The 23,732-nt window shown below is 37.9% G+C and overlaps 1 long non-coding RNA gene across 1 annotated transcript in view; it reads right to left on the bottom strand.

The window, feature by feature from the left end:
* Nucleotides 1-14,119: 14,119 nt before the first annotated feature.
* LOC133265682 (uncharacterized) overlaps nt 14,120-23,732 on the bottom strand; it is a 53,115-nt gene continuing 43,502 nt past the window's right edge. Inside the window, exon 3 of the long non-coding RNA XR_009742070.1 lies at nt 14,120-14,681. This is a non-coding gene — a long non-coding RNA (uncharacterized LOC133265682). The remainder of the gene's footprint in view (nt 14,682-23,732) is intronic.

Consider the following 23,732-nt stretch of genomic DNA (forward strand, 5'->3'; position numbering starts at 1 on the left):
GATTCAAATCTTTTTGATAGTAGTATAACATGGCTACAAAAAACTTCTGTGGAATAAGATTCACTCGCAAACCCTCCAAACAGCCTAAACTCCCAAGCAGTAGAAAGCAAACAGCTTGCATAGTACAGTAATACAGTGGGTTTGTGCTGGAGGAGGAAAAATAAAGGACTTTTCATTGAACTTTCTGTGCAGTATATTACTACATTGAGCTGATGTCAGTTTTATTCAGAATTCATGCTGCATGCTGTCTATCTTAAAGTAAGTGCTGAAGAAGTGCTGTTCCCATTCAGAAAATACAAATCCATGCTCCATTTCAATTAATTGTGAAGTAGGAAACTCAGAAATCACAGTGGGTCTGAGAATCTTGTGCCTGTGGAATTAAAATGTACAAAGCAGTCACAGCCTGGGTAGGTTTTTAGGGGGGGTGGAGGTTGGTCGCTTTTTAATGTTTTTTTTTTTTTTTTCATTTGGGGTTTTTAAAAATTATCATGAGAATACTTAATGACTTAGGACAACTGTCAGTGTCTCTGTTCTAGAGAGGGTGAAGTCTGGGACTGATAAGCTATAACCAGGGAAACTGCAATTGGTTTGAGTCCTTTTGAAAGGCTCAGCAAATGCAACACCACTGTGTTCTGTCCTTTGCCTCATTACAGTGCTGCCAGTGCCATGAATGAAGAACTAAAGCAGCATTTATAGGTTATGTCTTTTTTTCAGATCACAGGAATCCTGAAGAACTCAAGCTAATGCTACACAAGCCTGCTTGAGCCTTGGAAGCCATCCAGAAGTCACAATTGAGAGATTGGGAGAGATTAATTTCATCTATTGCTTGAGTAAAATATCCTGCTTTAGGGTAAAATAGCACTTTTTGACCTCATCCTAGTAAGATTAGACTTTTCCTGGTACCAGAGTTATTTTAACACAGTGAAAGACTTTATTGCAGGATTCAGAGAAGGAAGACTGCTCTTTTCATTTCCTTGGGTTAGTGAGTATCAGTTTAAAACTGTATTCATGTATTCTACAGTAACACATATATACGAGTGCACAAGGCTGGAGCATCACAGAAGGCTCCTGACAAGCCATTGTCAACAGCATGGCACAAACGAAGAGTCAGCACTTTGCCTGGCGGGCAAGAATACAGTTTCACCATCCCAGTGCTTTGCTGTTCTAAGACATCCACTGGGACTCATCCAGTGATCAGACTTTAAAGAAATGAAGTGAAAACCCAGCTTGGTCATGGGAATTTATTGAGGAATCCTCCAGATGAAGAGGGAATTTCCTGAAGGAATTATCCATATGAGCCCGGAAGGCTCTAAACAATGTAATAGGTCTTGTTTATTGCTAGCATATAGGGGATAAATTATCCCCTCAAATGGAAACTAAAGCCATAAGAGGGTAAAGTTATTTGGTAAATGCACCCCAATAAATCAGAAAGAATCATCCTATTTTCAAAAGCAGGATTTTGAATTCTCAGCTATAAATACTCAAAATCATCTTAAGAAGCACTTCGAGATCTCCTTAGACATGGTCAGAAGCACAGACCTTCCTGCTGCTCCTGGTTTTGTGACGCTGGTAGCAGGTCACCTTTTATAATTTTCCACCATAATCTTTGTCTTGTCCTCCACAACTCATGACCCTTCTAAGGCCACCAAGGAACAATACCACAGACAGTTTTCCCTGTAGCTTTCCTTCATTTTTATATGTCATCCTTTGTGCTTTGAATGTACTGAGGTGGACTCAAAAGGCAATTACTTATTCCATGTCCTACAAATTTTATACCAGAGCTATGATTCTATTATACAGACATTTCTCCTGCATTTGAATACTTGCAGGTAAAAGAGTGTGTCCATATGAATTACTGCTAATAGTTTTTAGGAATATAACATAACTAAATTAAACAACTATCCCTATAATCAAATACACAATAATCACTATAATTAGTTCTTTTTATCCTTTTTCTCCTTAAAATAAAACAAAAAAAGGTCAGGGCTTCTAGCACACAAACAAGAATCAACAACAGAGAATATGATCAAACATGTATGTTTCACTAACAATTTTTAGGCTCAGAGACTAGCAAGTCTGTGGAAAAATCAATGCACAGAACTTGTGGGCACCACTAGAACATTTCCTGTTGTTTTTCCAAGAATCCCATCATCATTTAATATGTCACTTGCAGGAAATACATGAAAAGGAGTGTTGAAGGCAGCACTACAGCAGTGTGGTAACACCAATACAAATACACAGCATCCAAAGATTATTCCCAAGAACGTTGCTAAACTTAATCAGCAATATAGATTCTGAGAGCCTAAAATGGATGTGCCAAAGTACCTCTCTGCATGACCATTGCCAGCAGTCCGATTGCAGAAGGCAGGATCCGATAAATTAGGCCAACCTTTTGAAGAAACACTAAGTTTGATATATAACCTGTATCTGAGGAACAACACAAATCCTAGAGAGGCAACACAAGTACTGAAATGAGTATACAACCATGACATAGTAGAGAAGTTAGGTTTCCAGAGGACTGGGAGACACCCATGTGTTCAGCTTAGCAGGTACAAAGCACACATATTTTCACTTTGTGCCAGTTATTCTGCATAATAATAATCCTGTGGCCTCACATCTTCAAAGTTTTACTTGCATTTGGAAATTAATGAGTGGCACTTCTGTATCTCACCACAGCATATCCCCTGCACCAGCCAGGAGGGTCTAGAAGCTGGTTGTACTGGCTTGGCACACACTGCAGAAACTCTCAGGTTTCCCAAGCTAAGAGAGAGGACCAATATTTGCTGCAGTAGAGCAGCAGCAGAAAGCAAGGTGGAAAATCCAGCTCAGGCTGTTTCCATCAGGGTTTAATTTAATCCTGTGATAGCACAGTTAAAACTGCATTAGTGTCAGCTACTACTAAGAGATTTATTAGGAAGGAGTGTAAGTGATGCCTCAAAACTGTATCCTCTGGAAGAGGAAAGTACTTTCTAATATTAAGCCCAAATACACCCACATCTGTAAAATGGTCTATAGACAGTAGATTTTTTTTTTAGAATCAAATTTTAGCAACTTAGTCTATGTCAAGCACTCAATGGAGGGGAAGAGATCCCCCACCAAGTATTCCATTAGTAGCAATGATCTCACAATCATATTCCTGCTGCCTAGGACACTGGTTAGTCAAAAATACTGAGTTCTGAATACTGAATGAAAACACTGTCACAAAGTGTGAAATAATGGGAGAGAATAAGAAATAACAATAATAAATACTTCTACAAGTTATAAGTTTATAAAAAGAAGTCTGAAGCAGGAAGCACAAAGTGCTGTAGAAATGCCCACATAGGAAGACCTCAGGCTTCTACTTTTTATGTCATCTATCTATCCCAAGGGACTTTGAAATCCATAGATTTTATTTAGTATGCAGTTAGGATCATACAAACCACAGTATATGATTTATCCTGCCTTTTTTATTTTTAGAAGGGGTGACAATGTTGTGAAAGGCAATTACAGGACAAAGAGAAGGGTATCAAGACATCTGCATAACAGATAGGACAGTGCTGTCAGGATTTCTCTATTCCCCTGCAAATACGCTCTAAACTCTTATTAGCTTCTCTGACAGCCACTGCCAGTGGTGTCTGCATGATGCACATATCCAAGAATTCCCCACTGGGCCTGAACTCAGCTGCTTTCCAAGAACCTTATTCTGCCATCCCTTATAACAAATTTCCACTGACACTGCCCCGGCACTCCACTTCAGCTCCTGCTATAGTTTGTCACAATGTGCCTAATCTCAACTAAACTAAGTAATGGGGTTATACTTCAGGACTGGAGAGGGCTCTAGTCATTGGGACTGGAAATCTATTTTCCCTTTGTCTCTAAATGCGTTACGCCCTAATTTGGATTTGCTGTAAAAGGCAGTAAGAGACTCAAGATGGCAATAGAGAGCTGGAAAAAGCATATTGCAGGAAAGAACTATAAATATCCCTTTTGTTGCTTAATGTGTTGATAAACCTCTTGCTAGAGAGGCCTCTAGTGTTAATCTGCCCATCAGTCTCTCAACAATTCCCTTCTAAAATTATCAACAAATACTTTTGTCAGTAGAGAATGTTTATTTGCAGTTGCACAACCCTCAGTTTGCAGAATATTAGCTGCTTAAAACATAAGCAAACAGCCACAGTCTAGAAAAGCCAGTACTGTGAAAATTAATGCATAACCTTATTTTGCAGTGAATTTAGGGTTATAAGATTTAGCAACGTGTGGCTAAATGTTGCTAAATCTTGGACATATCAAGTGCCTTAAGGGCAAACGTTTTATTAGATTTTTTTTAAATGGTGATGAGTGCAAAACATTTCAAGATGATTTTAGAAAACAAACACACATTTTATAATGCAGTTTCTACTTTCCCTTGTGTGGAATCACCCTAAAACGCAAACTGGATGCAGAGTTTCTGAATACACCAAATGACTGCTGTGTGCTCCTTGACAGCTGCTGCCTTCCAGCCCAGAGGCGGCAGCCTGGAAATGATGAATGAACTTATTCATACAGTCAGCAGCTATCCGAGTGTAAGAGATATACCTAATATGCATTACATACATCTGTCTAGAGATACGTACACAGAAGCTAAATTTGATTTGGTAAGCATTGAAAAGCCTCCCAAAAGTAAGGCATTGTAGAATTATCACTGACCAGTGTTTCCCATATCGAGTATGTCCAGAAAGGTAACATTTGTAACATTTTATACAAGATTATCCTTAATTAGTGTTTGCCCCTGGTAGATCTTACAATAGTATGCCTCTTTCAGCCTAAGTGACTCCACTGGCCAAAGAACTTGCTGCATTAAGGGCTGCGCCAGAGCTGATAAGGGTTTATCCCTTTACTTCTGTGGACTTCAGATCAAGCCTTCAGCTCCTGAGGAAGAAAAAAATGTTTTTTATAAATAGGAAAGACTGATTTCTGCCTAAGCCGCTGTTTCTGATCAGAATGAACGCTGAAGGCTTTAAAGCTGATTACAAGTTAAAATATCTGTGTCCCCAAACGCTTGCCTAACTTTAAACAATTGCCTGCCACTGTCTGCTGAGCTGGAGCTGTAGGGGCAGGTGTGCTGAGAATTGACACCTATTTCAAGATCAGAAGAGGGCACTAGGGTTTAAGCTATGTTCAGCATAATCCCAGACAAAGGGGGAAAACTCCCGGTTAAATGTGTTAGAAACAGTCTTTTGTTCTCCTGGCTGTCTCAAATGAATGAGGAAACACAGGCAGGGCTGGAAGCCCATGGGACCAGGGGCCATGGCAGCCCCAGGGGCATGTTCAGCCACCAGCATTTACACAAGTGCTTCAGAACTGCAGTAGCCTCACCCAGCTACCACAGTCTTCCCCTCTGTCCCACCCTGCGTGGGCAAAGCTTTGCATGTTATTTCTCTGTTGGAATCTCTGCTTGTGACTTTGCTGGCAGCAAATGGGTATGTCACCAGAATGACAGCTATTCACAGGGACACTGAGCTGCCCAGTCCACCATGCTGAGGACCAGTCAGAAGGGTCAAGAGGTGTCCCTTGGGGGCTTGAGAGATACAGTGAATTTCACACTGCAGCTAAATAGTGATAAACCCCCCCACAAACACACAAAAAAGTCACATCATGTCTCGTTATTGTTGCAGCTATGAAATAGAGTAATTGTGTTATGATTGTTATTCTCTGTTAAATCTGATTGTGGTATTCTGATACAGCACAACACAAATTTTCATTACACAAGACTTGCTACAGATTGTGCATGTCTGAGTTAAAAACGGAGTACATTCCATGGTGAGGAACAGGCTGGGGACAGGAGGAACCATTCAATGCTATGCAGCTGTTTCATCCAGCTCAGCTGTTGTATCTCCCTCTGCTATCACTAGATAGAGGATTACCTGGAGAAAGAGAACTCAAGCTGTTTCTCCAAAATGCCTTCTGCAGGAATAATTTGCTTCCCATTGGTTCTACAGGAGATTTAGGAAGAACTACAACAAATACTAGCTAAAATGGACATGTAAATATCTACTATACATCAATAAATCTATATAAATCTGAGTGCAAGAAAGAACAGCTCTGCTAGGTTAATCCAAATTACCCTGTGTGATAGAAGATAAATGTAAAGGATTGTAACAGGAGACTAAGTGATACTTTCCCAGGTGTCCTTTCCCAGCTTCCAGCAATTTCTGGCTCAGGGACTTCAAGTCAGATGTTATCTTTTTGTTAAATATCCCTTGGTGGATTTTTCCTGCATGGATTTCCTCTAGAGATGAAGCAAAGACCTAGAGAGCAATACAGTGAATTAATTTTCCAGACATTCACTTATGTTGTCACTGAAGACTGACCCCAAGATTCATCCTTGCCCTGCATATAAGTGAGTCCTGCACAAGGCTGCTGAAGAAGCACCTACTGGCTACAGCTGGCTTTGAGGAATAAGCTGAGCATTTTGTCTATAATGCTGCTCTACTCATCATGTTTCTTCCTTTCAGCTGAATATGAAACATGTGAATGTCCCTCCTGAAAGTCCACATTCACCTAAACCAGCCTAATGGAAGCATTTAGCTTTTTCATGACTTGGCAAAATCAGATGCCAGAAAGCCCTTTAAGAGAAAACTCTTTAAAGAAGCACGTCAAGTGCAACCAGTGTTTAAAGATACATTTATATTTTACTGAAATGGAAAAGTCAGGTACAGCACAAATAATGGGGAACACTAGCTGGAAAACCAGCAGGATACATATGTACATGTAGCAGCCTTCATTCCACAGACATCAGCTATCCCACAGCCAGTGTAGAATCACAGTACCCTTCTCCTAATTGCATTAACTGTAGCATATATCAGAATACTGGAGAATGCATTAACTAAGATAAATTTCTTAGGATGCAACTTTCCATCAATTTTTAATTGTAAAATAACTATTTGATTCTATGCACTAAAATAACTGAATAATCTACAGGACTCTCTGGTATAGATTGCATTAGGATTTCTTACTGTTAGCTTGTAATATGTGTACATGTGTACAGCGTTTATATTTAGAAGCCATCTCACTGTAAGGAAAAATTATCCATCAAGTATTATATTATCTTGTGTATATTTCTCTGCAAGCTAGAGGGGGCAAAAATTGGGCTTTATGCCTAGGAATGTTTCAAACAAAGTAATTCAAATTGAATTTTATAACAAGGAGTTTTTGGTACAAGAGGCCATCAGTCTTTGCAGGTTTTTTAATGTTGCATGTCAAAATGTAATATTCCTACCATTTATTTCTACTTTAAGAATTTATTATCTACTTTAAGAAATAATTGTTATTGTGTTCTACTGAAAAGTAAGTGAACAAAACTGAATTTTCTCATACTGTTCTAATATAGACAAAGACAGAAGGGGACTGGCACATTTATGTGTAAATTAGAGAGTAGCTTTAGCAAAGGAATTACTACATTGGGTAGAACTAAAAAAAAAATAATTTAACAATCAGAGAACAAAACATTTGTGTTTCTGAGGCAGCCTGTGTTCAGAGGTTGTACTAGCCTATACAGTACAGCACCTCCCCACAGAGTAACCCTATGAAAGCCCATCGATGTGCAGTTTTCAAATGTATTTGAGTCTAACATGTGTTTCTGTAGACTTTGTCAAATCCTGTCAGATGACTCAAGACTGCTCTAGCCTCTCCCTTGGACCGAGACCTTGAAATCTTATTCTGCAGCTTTTAGATCACCTTTGCAACCTGTTGTCTCCCAGACAGGTATCCCCCTCTGTTTCAGTGAGAAGGTGCCAATACTAACCTAAAATCTCAGAACAGCGCACACATCATTGCACCAATATCAGCACATGAGGAACCCATGTGAACTTGTGAGAAAAGGAATGAAAAGGTAATAAGGTAAAGCTGCTGTACATGCTGTACAATGGGCTTTGCCAGGAGAGCTAAGCAACTTTATGTTGTTTGGCCAGTGAAAACGTGTGCATATGTAAAATATAAGTTAAAAACCAACAGAATATGTAGAATTCCTAAAAATTAAACTTTGTTATCAGGGAACACTTTATCAGAAGTTTTTTAACTTGTCACAAATGACTAATGACACCACTGAAGTTTTCCTTACTCCTATCACAGATTGGCTATCACTTCTCTCCAAAACTATCTGCTTTTGGTTTTGTCTTTGCTTCTCAACCTTTAACAGTTGACTGAATAAGCTAAAAATGCAGGTTATGAAACACAAGTATTATCTTTCATATAGTCCATCACATGCTTACAGAAGGCATGTCATTTTTATCTGAGGACTAATATAAGAACCTGTGTCTTACCAGATTCTTCTTGTAGTTAGTAATCACACCTCAAAATTAGCAAAGTCACAAGAGTGCATCACAGAAATGTATTATGTTACTGGACAGCTATTTTTTTTCATGCAAGTTACAGACATAACCACAGAGGAGGGTCTGACCACATGATTAAAGATATGATCTGCCACAAAGAACTAAAAAGGCAGTAACACCCACAAAAATTTACTACAGTTACACTTCAGGACATGCCACCATTGTCTTGGAATGTCTGGATATTTTTGCACAGACAGTGCAGGGGGCATACACCATCAGAAATATCCAAAGGATTTCCATTACCCAAAAAGAAGTAAGAAAATACTTAAGGAGGAGATATTCTTGGCTATAAACATTATTATACTGAGGTGCAGCTCTTAGAATGTTGAAATGGGTCTCCCTGCTCCTCTGGTGCAAGGCTGGCTCAGAGAGAAGAATTCTTGGTGGTACCTTAGGAGAACTGGGAGCTGAATATGAGCTGAAACAGTTAATTTACGACTAATGCCTGCTAGTGATAGCAGCAAATGTGCGTGTTTATCAGAAACGTTAAAAACTTCAAGGGCAAACATTCAGAAAGGTGAGAGTCAATATTCAATAATGCCTTAATAAAGCTGGAAAGTCAAGAAACATAAATGAGTATTAATATTATTTTTAAAAGGGAGAAGACCAAAGTTATATTAATGCAGATGTGGAATAAGAAACTCTCACAGCAAATGGAAAAATAATTAGGATAAAAGTGTGGAGCTTAGAGGGATTGATTTGCTCTTTGAAAGTTAATAATGAAAGACTGTTTTGAAAAGAAAAAACAGGTCTGCTTAAAGGCAAACACTTCTTACTTGTATGTATAAAAACCTGAACAATAATGATGGTGTATTCTGGGGGGAACAGTAATGGTGTATTTTTGGGGAATATAGCATGCCCTAGAAGTTAAATGGGAATAAAAACCACATAGTTTGAAATCACTTTTTGCTGTTGAGATTTTTAGAGAGAGAAGTTACATGTTACAGAAATTGCCCCTTTCTCTTGGAAAGGGGACAATGATTTTCCAGATCTTCCTTTAAATTTAGACCTTTGGTATTTTCAAGTATTGAATATACCATCAGGAAGGGTTAGGAGCAATATGCATATACCATCAGGAAGGGTTAGGAGCAATATGCCAGCTTTGCTGATATCATTCTTTTCTATCTGATCAAGCCAGTAACAGATTGGACACAGATTGATCAGGATAAATTCATTTGGAGATCAGCTCTCCCTGGAAAAAAGCGCTACATGAAGTTAAACATAGTTTCATGGTATTATGAAAAAATTATGAAAACAACGCAAAAAAGCAGAGAAATACTTTGAGATACTCAGCATTTGTAAATGAAGGGACTTTCAAAGGAAGTGATAAAAATTAGGCCAGGATTACCCTAACACCTAACACTGAGCCTTTTTAATGTACTCTGTCACCTAATGGGAGAGCATTTCTATATGGATTGCTGTAGGGCAGCTGAACATGCACATATTAAAATTCCCTATGAAATCCTCCCAGTTCTTATTAAAGCAAGCAAAGGAGACATAAGGACATGTCATGGTCTTTTATATTATTCTCTCCTCAGAGCACCGTGGGGATTTGCGGAGTGCTTAGTGCCAGCTTGCGCACAGCTCTCCCTAACAACCATCCAAGTGACCAGAGCATCCTACGACTGTGCCCTTTTGATTCTAAAAGGAGTTTTTCTGAAGACAAAAGAACCACCACCACCCATCCCAAATCCAAAACAGACTAAAACCCTGGAGAATTTGCAAATTTACAATAAAATAAAACCATAGCTAATTTCTAACAGAGCAGTGCTCTCTCTTTTCAAGTTTTGTGTACCAAAGCATCATTCACTTTAATTTCACTATTACATTATAGTTTGCACCACTCTGAACAGAGATCCCAAAAGGATTCAGAAAGGTGTTCATTATTGTGGCCTTTTACATAGTGTGTGCGTTGTGCTTATTTATGTGATTATTGTGATAGAACAATTTGCATGCCAACTATTTTCTACAGTCAATTTATAATCTTATATTTTCATGGCATTTATAATGAACATCTTCATGCAAGAAGGCTGATTTATTTAAATGCACAGATTTTTAGTTTGGGGGATGATGGCTTTACTTTTTAAAATATCAGGTTAAGAGACCTGAAGACCTGAAGAAAAGATTCTTCACCATAGAGCTGCATCATATATTTTGTGGCACTTGATGGACCTGTAAATATAAGGCTGAAGTGTGAAAAAAAACTTAAGGAAACAAAGTGCTTTCCCATGGTTTGTGTCATATTAAGCATTGGCCATGACTGCATGCGCAAGGTCTCCACATAGCTGAACATGCAAAGAACAAAAATGCTGATACTCAGTGACCCTATGGGAGTTGCTCAGAGGTACCAATGACAACCTCTGCTCCTTATCTCTTCTGCATTTGTATTTTTGGAGGAAAAAAAACCTCTCAGCTTCTGCTTCTCTGTGGTAGATGTTGAGAAATATGTGTCCACTGCAACAGTGACTAGCGCACAGGCCTGTTCCTCGTGCACAGCACACACAAAATAGCATTTTATACAATTGAACTGGAGAGTGAGAAGTCTTGCTCAACATGCCTCTTCCTTTAACCACAGAATTTACTGCATGTTACAACAGCTAACAAAATCTTAAACTGCGGTTTTACTGAAATGTACAGCTAACCAACAATCTTCCTGAAAGAAAAAGTGATTACGTAAAGCCATAAAGCATTGCAGCATGACAATGCACACATTTCAGATCTAAAACCTTCCAGGAAAATGAGTAGTTAGGAAATCTCACAAAGACCTTGGTGGAATTAGGACAATTTTTACAATCTGAGGAGCCAGCCTCAAGACTAGAACAGTTTCTCCAGAGGGAAGGCAGTTGGTAGGGCCAGCTTTGTAAGGGAATGCTCATCCATAGCTCAGGAAATTATTTTGGTGAGCCTTATGGGGGAAAAGAATGCTCCTTCCACCCTGCAGGCTAAAATTCTTAAGTTTCACACACAGCTCACAATAGCCATAAAGGACAGAAAGAAAGCAAGCTGTACTTTCCCACCCGATAAATTCCTGCAGTAATCTCCAGAGTTCTGAATGCATGGAGGAAGTGGTAGTTTCCTACTGCAGGAAAGCAGTTACAGTAACATTACGGGCTAAATTAATGTAACGTGAACCATGACAACTTACTCCTTAACTAAATGCTAACGTTACCCTGCAGGTCCACGAGATAGTGGCAGCACATGTGCAAGTTAAACATCAAAACTCAGATGAAGTCACCATATGCTTGTCCCCTGGAAGGAAAAGTCACCTTTAAAAAATTATAACTGCTCTTTCTTTGCTGTGCTGTTTGTCTTTGATGCTGGGAAACAGAACATGAAAAATACTTCAGCAATGTAAATCTTCTGAAGCTGAAAACCACTGCTACACTAAACCTCATATTGTCTGCATGGCACTTTGTTTTATGGGTGTAACAAGATACTGTGAAAATGCAAGCAAACTTGACCTTACCCTCATCTTTGGACTTGCAAAATGATCTCTGCTTGAAACTTCCTCACATTTCCTTTCATGTGCCAGATCAAGACTGAGACCAATCAGATAAAGCAGCGTGTCTTGAAGGCTTGACTCACAGCTGTCCAGACAGTTAACCTTAGCTATGGAAAAAAAAAACAATAATCAAACAATCCATTTTCTTTGCAGACTCACGACCGCTGTATCACATGATGTGACACTAATTTCCCAACACTGTATGCTTTGAAGCTGACAAGTGTTAAGCCATGATTAAAAATTCCAAATGAATGTAAGTACCTGTCACTCGGATGGGTCCCTCAGTTGCATTGGTGACCACAGGAAAAGAACTAGGGATCCATCTGCCCATTAATGTATGGAGAAGGTGCTGCAAAGACCTAATTACAGGGTGAACCAGTTAACTTTCTCAGCACCTGTAGATCAGATGCACAGTTGACTCACAAGCAGCCTAAATTAAATGCAGTTAGTTTTCATTTTACCATTAGGATCAAGGACAATGCACTAGGTAGAGAAAAAAGCAAATCCCAACCCCCCAAGAAACACTATGGGAAAATTTGCAGACTTGTTTCCAGAAACTCACAGGTCTGTTGTGGTCAGTTTTACTAACTGGTTTGGAAAAATAGGTGGTTGAATCAATTTATTAAAACATGTATCCATGAAACAGCTGTATCAAGAACGCACCAATTATAATAAAATAAATAAGAAGTGTAATTGGATAACATCAGTGCCTGCAGTGCTAATTGTGACTTTTGAAGTAACCTCATTTCAGACAAAAATGACAGCTTTATACAGGCAGTTTGTCTTTGATAAACATGCTAAAGCCTATTGTATGTGTTCTGAATATGCATTTATAATTAAGCAAATATGCAGTGCTTTGTTAGAAGGACAAAAGTTTGAACTATTGCTTCCTTGATAAAACACTCATTCCAGAACCTTTTTAGAGTCATAAATTCACTTTAAGTAAAATGCAGCTAACTAGAGGTTTTAAAATTGTAATAAATAGATACTATAAACATTAAATACCAAAAGAACACACTAAGTAGGAACACTACGGATGATTCAAATGAAGAACTAAAAGCTAGGAAACACATAATAAAATTCAAAACGTTCTCAGTAATTAATAGTAACAGCAAATATTCAAACCAGTTGTTTAGTTTAGATTAAATCCTTATTTGGGACACAGTAGATTAAAAACGCCTTCTGATGTTCATACGCTGGCTTTCTTTCATGGAGGAATATACGGAATGTGGCAGAAGAATACTGATTGTTTGCTCTCAAACACTTACTTGTATGAACAGTTTTACCACATGAAGAAACCTGCTGAATTTACCAGGACTATTTGTGTACAGGGTTCCTCATGGACATGGTTGTTCACAAAATTTACGCCATTAAAGGCTATTAACTCTTTTCTCAATGAACAGGGTCAGTCATTAAGAGGAAGCAAGGAAAAGATTTGAGGAATGTATTGTCCAGAAAAAAGTACAAGTATTAAAATTACAGACGGTCAGATTCTGCCAATCGAGGAGTTGACGAACAGCAAATCAGAAGTGTGTAAATCATTTAGACTTAGAAAGTAATAATTTTTTTAACACTTTTTTTTTTAAATTTGCCCAAAAGAGATGGGCAAAAAAATCCCAGACACAGCAAACATCTGTATCTTGTGAACACCCTTCTTTGACTACAGAACAGAAACTTCCAGTACAAAACACAGCTTCTTCTTTTCCCTTACCCACACCAGGAAAAGTGACACACAAAAATGTTACAAAACAGACTCCACTCCTTTGTTTTGGATTTTAAAAGTCCACGTTAATTTTGATAAAAGCAGGAGCTAAATACTATAGCAGTTCACCCTCAAATTTGCAGAAAATAGCAGCCCTTTTCACTGTCAGACCAATTTTCTCAAGTCACTCTAAATTACCACGGTAGCGTATGTTTCTCTACAGAGGTCCTCATGTTGCGTGAGTACCCTGGTAAATTCCAGGACTCTCCTACAGCAGTGGAAAAAACAGTGATTTTAAACCCCTTGTAATCCCACTGCCTCAGGGCTCTCTATGTATTATACACATCAGATCTTTGCTGGAAATTTTTCACTTCACCCCCACCCCTTTTTCTTTTAAGCTGGGAGATGTCAATGTTAGCACCGGATGCCTCCTTGGATTCTCATTTCCATGTGCACTCACCACAACTGTTTTCAAGAAAGGGGTAGCAATGGCATGGCACTACAGTAGTTAAGTCAATACGGACTCAGAGTTATCTGATTTTCATGTCTACCTACAGCAATTTGCCTTTATGAATGTTTTCCACCACTGAAAGTGAAATCTGTGTCTCTCAGGAGCAATGGGCTTTCAGATATACAGTTACACCAATTCAAAAACTACTCTCAACAAAGAATTAATATCTTTAGAAACATGACACTGAAATGATGGCATTATAATCACTGAAAGATTTAAGTGGACATGATTACAGTAATTTATATCTCGATGTGATTACAGTAATTTGTATCTATTAATTAACACACATTTTAAATCTCTTGCCATGTTAACTTTTTTAAGGAAATGATACACTTCAACTTAATGATGTGAAATTCGTCCCAAATGTTACTTTCCTCTTTTCAGTTTTGTTGCGCAACTGTAACACAATCAGAAAACAAAAAGTAGCAGCTACAGAAGTATTAAGTTATGTAGATGTGATCAGAATGAAGCCATGAGTATTTCTAGCAGTGTTGAAGGCTTTTTTTGAATGGTCTTCTGCACAAGTAACAAAACTGTTTTCTCCTTTTGACTTCACCTGTCATATAAATGCAGACAGATTTTGCTTGTGTGTCATTCAGATTCATCTGCATTTCCAAACTACAGGGGAGAGAGGATTGTTAAAGAATAAATATATTGAGCAATTATAATTAATGCCTAGAGTGGAATCTTGCTAGGATAATAATAGAGAACTAATAAAGGTAAGTAATAATACCTCTTACTTTATGTGTTGAATGGAATTTGAAAACATGAACAGTAAAGTGAAACTCTCAACAGGCTTCCCTTCCTTCTGTTCTCTCATGTCTCCCTGTGACATGAGGACTCTCCAAGCCACCACTTAACTATATTCAAAAACTGGAAAAAAGCTGGTGTTGGACCAACTCTGCAGTCTACATTTAATGCTCTCGCTGATATTTAGCTCTTAATGCTGGCCAAGCTTTTTCTCCTAGATTTGGATAATGATCCCTACCTTTGGAGAAGTTTGTGTAAGTAGTGGCAAGTACTCAGGTTAGATGATGATGGTAATGAAAGAAAATAAATAACAAACCCCAGAAAAAAGTTAGATAAAAAGGTCACACACCAAACAGTGCCAAAGTAAAGTGAATTTAGCAGATGATAGAGGGGAGGAAAACCAGTGCCAAATCCAAATTATCACTCGTTAGCACCACCCAGAGCAATCCTTTCCTTCCTAGGGCACACAGTCAAATGCTGTTGATCTTCCCCAACTTCTAGCTGTTTTCAGGCAGAAGAGAATCAAGTTTCAAGAAAACAAACAGGCCTACAGCCTATGATACATATTCCTGCCTCCTTTCCCTCTTAGGTCTTTGAATCCCAGGCAGGATTAAATTCCATATTTCTCATTAATCATTTTAATGTTTTACAGTTACAGTAGCAAGCCAGAGCCAGCAGTACTTTTGCTTGTATCATAAATTGGCATAATTTCAAAATGGCTGTAATTTCACAAAAGAGGGGGCACACATGATTGGTATTTACTGTTGGCAGCAGTTTATACCAAAGAGACGTTGTGTCAGGACACTGGAATAGTTTTTAAAAATCCAGGAGAGTGCTCTATGCAGCATACCTTCTAGTAGTTAACTTCAAGCTACCAATGTACAACACTGGTATACTGCTGTCTCACAAGAACTGACCAATAAAGCTCAGCTTTGTTAGGCTGACTCAAGTACGAGTCATGAACATATGTATTTTTAACTTAAAAGCTAAATCAGAAGTATTTGACTCCAGATACAGTATGTAAATAAATCTACATAGCTTCTAAAACCAAGTCCAGAAATTATGTGAGGACATGCATGGAGGAAAGCACTAAAGTTAATGTTAAAATTCGTGAAAAATTGGCTGTTGTTTTCATTTAAAATAATAGAAAGTTCTCCATTTGTCAGTTTGATAAAATACACATTTAAAAAAGCTCCTACCAGATATTGTTTTTATATGGCTTACTTTTTACAGTTCACATAAAACACATATATGGTTTATATAATTATTTTTATAAACCCTCAAGGATTTCAGAAAATCCTTTAACAAATTGTCAAAAAATTTAAGTTAGCCCCTCCTGAAGAAATGGCAGATAATATTTATTCATGAGTTATTAGATGTCGGTTCAATACCTAACACCTCCCAATGTTCTCTGCAAAAATGACAATATTTAGCTGTGTTCTCAGCTGCCCAACTTCCCCTAATTCATTCTAGAATTTCTTACTACCACCACCTACATTATTTATGAAGGTAATACCTTCCTTGAAGCAGAGACTTTGATTTCTTATAAATGTACACAATAACTAGAACAAAGGGGACCCAAACTAATAACAGAAGATTTAATCACAGTAAATCAAGTAAATATTATGGAACACATTTTACAACTGGGTAAACTGAACTGAATTGAACAAGGTGACGGAACAAAGTAACAGCAGACTTGGAAATCAAAGCAAGAAATCTTATCTCACTATTTATTTTAACTAAGCCCACCGGATATAAGCAGCACATATGACATGCTCTCCACTGTGTGCCTTGCTCATGCAGCAGATGTTTCTTAGAAAGAAAATCTCATTGCTGTCCAGAGAACTACTTGTTGCTTAATGTCAACTGACAACACAGAAGTCACCTCCCTTGCTGGAAATGAAGGAGATGGGACAGAAGAGGTGCTGTATATATTCTAGACTTCTCCCCTGCCCCTTCCCCAAACTTTTTGAAGAAGAAAAATATTACCTTTGAAATTTAGATAGAAGAACATGCCTGTATGGAAAGAGATAACCCAGCAAGAAGCTACTTGGATTGTTTCTCTAGTTTCTCATCTGTTCAGCTATAAAATGGCCAATCTTTAGTATGCCTCAGAATTTTAGTCATCAAAACGAACAAGAAACTTGTGATACCAAGGTAAGTATTTTCATTCCTTTTTTTCACTTTAAACACCTGACCACTGCTAACTCTTGAAATAGCAGTATGTAACATAGAAATTACCTCTAGCTTATTATTTTTCAAGATGTCTCCCTTTCCCAGCCCACTGAACTCATCTGTGCTGTATCACTTACAAATTCATTGTAAAAGGCATACTGAGACCCTTTTCTCCTCCCATTTACACCATAAGACCAATCAATGCCAATAGACTTATCATGCTAATGACTGTAAAAGATATGCAATCTGTCCCTAGTTGAATAAACGATGACAAAGACAGAAAAAAAAAATCAGTCATGTTGCCCTCACTTTCCCCAAAAAAGCCACAGGAAGGAAGGACTGAAGGATGGATGGAAAACTGCTTGACTTGATACGCTAAGGAATGCATTTAAATTAAAACCTGATTATTGTCATAATGCATTTGTACTTTGGAAATCAAATTATTAACTGTATAGAAAGACAACAGAAATGAAGCGTGGCCTAGAAGGGAGTCGTAGAGGCAGCATTCTTTACTAAAACAGCAGATATCTCTGTGTAAAACTGCTAGCAGGTTTTGTTTGATTGGGGTTATTTGTTGGGGTTTATGTTTTTGATTCTTCAAAAGACTTAACTACATGAATTGTATGTGAAATCTAATTTCAGTGCCAATTAGTTTCTGTAGCTTAATGAAAAAATATATTCATAGCAATGCAGATTTCATGTGTTTAGATTTCATTTGAATACCTAATGAGGAAAATGCAGACAGAAAATGATTGTGCCTCTTCAGGTCGAATGGAAATCAGCTAATGTTACTGTAACAGAATTTCTTGGTGGACAGATTTCATAGACATTTCTAATCTATCTGCAACTTCCTGAGCAGGTGGAATGTGTTTGAAATAGAAGCGGTCTTAACTCTGCAGTGCTAATTCTATAAATGTGAAATGTGGGAATGTCTTATTTTTCTGTGTTGTTTTCTTTTTTTTTTTTTAACAGCGTATACTTGGACATTTATATAATAAATTCCTCTTCCAGGTAAGGCTGACTAATGCTTCTCACTGTCACTGCAAGTAAGAAATAGCAACTCAAATTAAAATGAAGTCTCTAGAAATATAAAATGACCAAGACAGAAGGACTGAAAGTCTGGAGGTAAAAAGTACATGGCAGGACAACTTCTTGGATGTATATAAAATGAACTGAAAGAGTTAAATGACACAGGAAATTCTAGTTACTGTAATAACACACAAGCACCATGACACACATTTTCCACTCCAAAAAGGGTTTTCTTTGATAGAATCATGAACAGCTACAGTTTTCTTTACCATACCTACCCTTTTTTCCTACCTTTAGATTAATGGACATATTATAATACATTAATATATCTACATTTTATTATACATTATAAACCCCAAAGATTTTATTGGAAGAGTCTGAGAAAAGATGTGGCACAAGAAAGAACAAAGAAATGGAAACAGATCCCACTCTTGTTCCAAGTAACAAGTGTTTTGTAAGCCAAGGATATAATTCATGTGGAGACAGATCATGCTTCTCTCACCTAAAAACTTGCAATGTTGGTGGTGATTTAATACTTCTAGCCTCAACAGAGCTAGCTGAGCTCAGCAATGTGCTATCTGAAAAGAAAACCACAGCACATATTGAAGATGTTTCATGTAAGCCTCATGAAACCCACACAGCAGACAAGACTCAAAGGCTTCCTTCAACTACTGTCCTCATGGGACTACTCATATGAGTTTGAAGCCTTGGGTAGATGGGGACACTGCATCTTAACCATTACAATATGGAAAGGAGGGGACAAAAGAAAGATATCCTAGGCATCAAGATTCACGAGGTGGAAAAGCACCAACTCAAATATTAGCACAAAACTCTTGATTTCAGATGTGATGCTAGTTGCATTGAAGTCAGGCAGAAAAAGCAGTAAGCTGAAGCTGCTATCAAAGCTATGAAGGTAGTAAAATATCACCCCATCATTTCCTATCAAATAAGTTGTCAGACACTTTGCTCTAGAGTCATGCAATACTATATGCCTTAGCTATATTTTTTACTATGTATCTTTCCCAAGATAGAAAACTGAAGCCTTAGTGTATTTTTGTATCAAATATTCTGGTGTTTTAAACTTGCAGTCAGTAGTTTAAATGAATACTAGCATTTTAACACAAATAGAAAGACCTTGATTTATTAGGATTTTATCATTAAAGAAAAAGGACCTCAGGGGCTTTCTTAAAAAATAAAACTTAATAAAGTAGTGGCAAACTAAAAATTAAGCATTAACATACTTCTAAATTTGTAAAGTCTAGAAAACGTTAATAAATGCCATTATTCCTGTACTTGCTCTAATGGTTGCTCCAGACATTTGCCCCTTTCAGAGTAAAGACCCTTTTTCAGCAGGTCAGTGCTCACCGACTTCCACACACTCTTCCAGATTCTTTCTCTATATATTTTTATATTTTGTTTCAGCTAATTTGAAAAGTGCAGCCTCAATCTACCCTGAAAGATGAAGAAAACAAAGGGACCTTGTTCACACATCATGTCTCAACCTCTCCCATGGCTACTGTGGTTTGGCCTTCCACGGTGAAACATGGTGAGCAGAGTTGGATTTCCTTGTTTGTGTACTAAAAAAAAAACTGCTTCTCTCTGCAACAAACAAGCAGGACTGGCATATTTTTAATGTGAACAAGCAGCCCTAGGAACCTCAGACAACCTGGAAAGCCAAGAAACATCTCTGAAATCCTGTGATGATAAAAATTAAATACAGCAGTCTCTACAGTGAAGTTACAAAGGGGGAACCAAGTAATAAAGCCCTAACATTTCCCTTTATTGTCAATGTCTTTTAGAGCATTTTGTCCACCTGCTTGAACAAAATTCTCCAATATTAACAAATGTATTACAATTCAAGAACAGTTATTGTTCAGTTAAAATCTCATTAATGTTGCGTATAATTACAATACAATCCTCTGATTTCCATTCCCCCCCCCCCCCCCCAAAAAGGACAGTAAAAAGTATGCAGGAAGGTAATAAGACAGACTTATCTTACAAAAATTAGAGATTCACATGTTTAATACTATTATTTCCTCTTTGGAAATGACTGTCTTCTGCCTTTTTAATAAAAAACCAGAAATGTTATAAAATATATATGAAAAAAAATCATCACTGCCAGATGAAAAGGATTCCAGGTAAGTAGCACTCCTGATTTTGCAAGTTATAAAGGCACAGAGTTGTTTGAAGTTGGAGGCCCACGCAGATGATAAGCTGCTTTCAAGAGCCAGCATTAGCCCGTCTCCTCAGTCCCTGGCTACCCTTTTTGAGACTATTTCTGTAAATGTGACAAGATGTTAGATTGCCAAGATGGCCTATTAAAACGCTTCAAGGTCCTGTCATCTAGTAGGAGAAATCACCTGGCCACAAGCTCTCATCAGTTTAGATGTTTTGACCATTAAGTCATGGGTGTACCATCACCCTTGGAGACCTATTTATAGCTCTTATGCTTCATTGTAAGGTCTCAAATTAAAGGTAAAAGATTACTTCAGTTCTTTTATACACAGGATAACACTTGTTGAAATAGTTCAGTTGGATTTCTAGAGCAAAAGGAAATCAAGCACTCACAGTGCTGCCTTTGAACAGTGAAAGGAGCTTTTATTCTTTTTATAAATATCATATTTTGTATGAGGTTTATAAATACACTTGGCAAAGAAGTTTCATCCAAATGTTAGCAATTTCATACATTTCATTTAGAGGGTATTGACCCACTTGATTCATAACTAATTGCAGACCTTTTTCTCATTAGCTTATCAATTGTGGAGTCTGCAATTCATTCTTGACTGTATTATAAATTACAGCTTTGGTTCCAAGGGTACATTTGGTTGCAGTTAATTCCGGTTGTCAACATTTTTCACGTTTTAAGAGTTACCTGCTGTAGATCTTGCCAAACTATATCCTTTACAGTAGAGAACTACAAGTCCTTTGTTATTGTAGATCCACTTCTTTGAATAATAAATCCAATTCCTACTTATTCAGATTTAAGAATGCAACAGTAAAAACCAAAAGAAGCCTTCATTCTCATGCTCTCAAAAAAGGCCTTAACCAAAGCTCATGAAACCTGCTGGAGATTTTCCATTGATTTCAGAGAGCTTTTGATCAGTCTCCCATGCGAGTAGGTTGTTGCAAAAGCAGGCTTGAAGATCATACTCTTTAAAAAAAAACCCTAAACTATAAAATAAGGAAAAAACCCCACACCTTCAAATCATTCTTTAAAGAAAAACCCTAATAAAATGGAAGCCCAGTAAACACAGCAACATTGTAAACCTTAAAACCTGACTTAGAATAAAAGCAAAAAAAGACCAAGAAAGAGCTAAATTCTAGATTAATTCAAAAGATGCACGCATTAGGCAATAGCATTTAAAAGTGCTCATTTTTCTGTGAAGGTAAGTTCTCTTATTGAAAATCCAAACAAACAAGCCCTGTATTTGAAGAGCACTTACCTGATTTCACAATAGCGGAGCTCAGTAATAAGCATTAAAGTTAGCATGTAATCAACATTCTGAACCATCTTTTGTGCCTATACAAGAAAAAACAAACACAGCTAGAAACGAATTCAAAGGAAAACTAATTTAGCCTAGATTTTGGCAGGAGATAACAATGTCATGCCCTAAATTTCATTTAAAATAAGCAATCCTAGAGCAGGTTTCATTGCAAAAATCAGAGATGTTTCTTTATCTGTTCCAGAAGGTGCAGTTTCACATATTGGTTCTAGCCATAGGTGCACATCCTGACGAGTTTCACTGTCAAATAGAGTCTCTGCAGTCTGTCATTCCACTTCAATGTTTTAGGGCTTAAGCTGAAGGCTGCTTTCCCCAAAATGCATCTCCTCAGCACTGCAAACACAACATTCTAAAACTGAAAGGAATTCTCCTTTTTGTAATTGCCTAAATTGCTGACATTCTCGTCTTTACCAAGACAAAACACTCCTTAGAACAGTGGAATTATGATCCATTCTAGCAAATATTGGAGCACTGCATTTCCACCAAAAATGGAAAGGCCTCCAAGGCCAGTCATATTTTAGAGGTTCATCTCCTCTCTTGATCTTCACAGTAGGATTTCTAATGACTAAAACCCCAGCTATGCAGGAGAAACTAATGTCTTGCTTTTATATAAAGGTTTTACAGCAAATGAGATTGAATTAAACTATAGAGGATAAACCCATTCCAACTGGAAAAAAAAAATAAAACATATTCCTGCCTCAGCCGGAGTTTGTGTGTTTAGACTACACCAGTTGCTAAAAGAGAAGATGGTTCAACACTAGGGAGTTATTTTACCACATTTCTTTCAGGGTCGTTGCCAGTAGAGCTGCATCAGTTTTAGAACTGTTGTTTGCTTCCTGTGCATCACAATTACATGGGTGAGAATTTCTAAACGTGGGCTGAGGTCACGCTAGCAATGTGCTGCAGGCAGGTCAGTGCCACTGCAGTGGGAGGGTCAAGGTCCTCCACATGTAAATGCCTTTTAAACTGATAAAACTGTACTTGCACCATTGAGCATATTCAGGTCTGTTTATTCCTCGCTCCTGCCAGGCAAATACACAAAGCATAGCTGGAAAAATTGCATCTGCTCTGAGGGCTTCTCCTCACACAAATCTGCCTGACAGGGATCAAAATCCTTATCAAACCTGGCTTGACACAGCCCTGCCAGCAAACATCTGTAGCATAGACGTGGCCTAAAAGCTACTGCTTTAAAGGGAAAGACCACCCTGAGTCTTGTTCTTTGATCTTTTTGATTGCTTTTATTAAAGCAATCCAAAAGGCCTCTGCTGGAGTGATTGTTACTGAACTGAAAAGGCAAAAAAGGAGACACAAGAGGAGGAGAGGGATGCTGCACATACAAAAAAAGACCAACAAACCAAAAAAAACAAAACCAACCCAACCTTCAAAATGGGGTCTTGTCAATGTTTATTGTGGAGGTCTGTAACTCGATATGTAAAGACCTACCATGCTGCTTATATGAAAAAAAAATATCTGAATGCATCTGGCCAGGGATTACATGTCCATATGTGCAACCAAATCATTAATTTTTCTTCTGCCTTTCATCAAATGTCTTTCAGAAGGGTATCAGTTATAATGTTTGCACAGATGGAGGCTTCCACCAGCAAAGACTAAATACCACGTACACAAGACATGCAATGCAGAACTACCATAGCAATCCGTTACTTTAATCTAAGCACCTAACTATTTCAATGACTTGAAAAACATTACTGCTTAAACCATAGTTTATGAATAGTCTTAGAGTAATAAGTGGCTGCAGCCAGCACAAAGTCATTGACTGATCAGCCTGAACCCATTCACCTGGTTTTGTCTAAAGGGTAATGTGCTGAATGATGGGCTTGTTTCTCCCTCCTGGGGGTGGAAATTCCAGACTTGCTCACGTGTCTGCTCATTCTCCAGTGTAATAGCTGAAACTGGATAAAGATACGTTGAGATAGAGATATGTTGTTCTCACACAGCCTCAAGCAGCTTGAAATCAGGATTTTGAATATGTGCAAATGTAAGCTCACTAACACATGGGGATTTTTGTTTACCTAGAGAACCTTGCCTCTTTCTCCAAGGCAAGCCAGCCAGCCAGCTAGCCCAAGGGATGGTGACCTTAACCTGCATTAATTTTAGAGTTAATCCCCACAGTTGTTCCCTGGAGGAAACAGATAGTACTGACCACAGTTCCTCAAGGGATGGTGGGTGTCTCAGTATTGGCCTTGGAGAGTAA

This window comes from Pezoporus flaviventris, unplaced genomic scaffold (assembly GCF_033815535.1).
Source record: "Pezoporus flaviventris isolate CSIRO_AGI_PZ_B2104156 unplaced genomic scaffold, CSIRO_AGI_Pfla_v1 ptg000006l, whole genome shotgun sequence".
Lineage (NCBI taxonomy): Eukaryota > Metazoa > Chordata > Aves > Psittaciformes > Psittacidae > Pezoporus > Pezoporus flaviventris.